Source organism: Coffea eugenioides, chromosome 11 (assembly GCF_003713205.1).
Source record: "Coffea eugenioides isolate CCC68of chromosome 11, Ceug_1.0, whole genome shotgun sequence".
Classification (NCBI taxonomy): Eukaryota; Viridiplantae; Streptophyta; class Magnoliopsida; order Gentianales; family Rubiaceae; genus Coffea; species Coffea eugenioides.
In genome coordinates this window covers 2,818,309-2,820,692 of record NC_040045.1, presented here as the reverse complement: position 1 = coordinate 2,820,692, position 2,384 = coordinate 2,818,309, and the positions used below count along the sequence as shown (strand labels likewise).

Sequence of the window (2,384 nt, the reverse complement as noted above, 5' to 3'; positions counted from 1 at the left end):
GGAAGGTGTACTTTTTGGATATTTGTCTAAAATTTTAATGTAGCATACTATCAAATTTTTAAATGATGTGTTTTTTTAAAAAAAATTATTATAGCAATTTTTTGGATTTTTCTTTTTTTTTTGTGTGTTTGTTTAAAAGAACAAATGAAACAGAAATTTTTTATAAAATTTATGCACAAAAAGTGATTCACAATTGTTCCTTTCTAAACTTGATTCAAAAAATTGGTGTAAAACTAAAATATTCCAGCATTGTTCTACATAAGATTTTTTTTCTTGTCATTGTCAAACATCTGTAAATGCTCAATTAAATATGTCAAAAAATACATCATTTCAACAATAAAAGAAAATGTAATTAAGTCTCATACACGATTCTAAAGATGTGTTGTCTAATTGAATTACTCATTTCGATGTATACACATATGATCAATCATTGCTTAACGGTCAAACACTTGCTTGGGTGTAGTTATCCAGGAGCTCATATTGGACTAGAAATCACTACTGATCGTTTTATTGTTGTTATGTCTAGACCAGATGAGAGAAGCGTTCTTGGCAACACCATTGCTGTTCATGCAGAGAAGCTATTTACTGGCTTGACAGCTTTTGGAGGAGCCTTTTTGTCCAAGTTTGAGTGTTCCCAAATGCCACATCCTCTGCTTGAACATATTACTTCTGTGGACACTCCTGGGGTTTTGTCTGGGGAAAAGCATTGGACACAGCATAGTTATGATTTTACCGGTGTTATCTCATGGTTTGCTGCAAAATGTGATATGATACTCCTGCTTTTTGACCCACACAAACTAGATATCAGCGATGAATTTAAACGTGTCATCTCGTCTTTACGTGGTAATGATGACAAGATACGTGTTGTTTTAAACAAAGCTGACCAAGTAGACATGCAGTAATTGATGAGAGTATATGGTGTATTAATGTGGTCCCTTAGGAAAATTTTGAATACCCCAAAGGTGGTGCGTGTCTATATTGGCTCGTTCAATGACAAGCCAGTTAATGAAGAAGCAGTAGATCCAATTGGAAATGATCTTTTTGAGAAAGAGCAAGATGACCTTCTCGTGGACTTGATGGACATTCCTAAAAAAGCTTGTGACCGACGAATCAATGAGTTGGTTAAACGTGCACGAGCTGCTAAAATCCATGCTTACATAATGAGCCATCTCAAAAAGGAGATGCCTTCATTGATGGGCAAAGCCAAAACTCAGTAGCTATTGATTGATAATCTGGAGGATGTATTCTCAAAGGTCCAAAGAGAGTTTCATCTATCAGCAGGAGATTTTTGAAGTGTGGAGCACTTTAGGGAGGTCCTAAAAAGTGGGTACAAAATTGATGATTTTGAGAAGATGAAGCCTAAGCTGATTCAGGCTGTGAACGATATGTTGGGTTATGACATTCCAGAACTCCTGAGAAACTTTAGAAATCCTTATGAGTAATGTTGTGGGCGATTAAATTTTTCTTCAAGAAGCCTTGAAGTGTAAAACTTGCCGCTGCTTAGCGTCATAACACATATCTGCAAAATCGAATCAGTCATGTTATACTATTTCTATCTTAAATTCTAGCGTTATATTATAAGTGCATATTTGGTTCCATCCGTGATTTTAAGTGCATTTCTATCTTAACATTATGTATCCATCCGTGATTTTTCAAAGAGATTGCCGCAGAGACTGCACTGATTCAATTTTTTGAGGTTTTTTTTTATCTATTCTTTCTGAATCCATAATGTTCATCCAAAACCCTCATATGTTTCTTTGGTAAATCAATGTAATAATGTCTCATCAGTTTCTCAAGGGAAGGACTATACTGATAAAGGCAATGATAACATTGAAATATGTGAGTCAAATTTAGAATAGGAAAAAGAAACACCGAAAATTATGCATATTGAAATGTTATGTTTTATTTCAACCAATTCATTTCTACCTTAATATTGTAAAAATGCAATTGCTATTAAATATTGTTTAGTTTCATATAATAAATATACGTTAACTACACATTAGTGCATATGTGACGTCGCTATCTCTCCCTAGGGCGAACCCTAAGATATCAGCGAGACGCCTGCCTAATTCTCGTCAGGGCTCACGTATTCGTTCAAGCTTAATATAGAGTCACAAAACATTCAATGGCTAAATGAGAAGTATTTCGAATACACATGTCACAACTTCTAAGGTAAATGTTATCATTGCAATCCATCATCCAGAAGTAACAAAATTACACTTTAAGAGTCACCAAAAGTTAATACAAAAATATTAACTTCCACCAAATCGCTAGTCTAGGTCCTCCAATCCACGTCCAAAACTTGTTAACAAAAACGAATTTAATGGAATGAGCGAACGTTCAGTGAGGCCAAAAAAACAAACAAGCAAACACGTAACACCAAT

General features: G+C 34.5%; 1 pseudogene; it reads left to right on the top strand.

Annotated features, from left to right (window-relative positions):
• The first annotated feature begins 419 nt into the window (after positions 1 to 419).
• Positions 420 to 1,442, top strand: LOC113751820 (annotated as a pseudogene).
• The last annotated feature ends 942 nt before the right edge of the window (positions 1,443 to 2,384 follow it).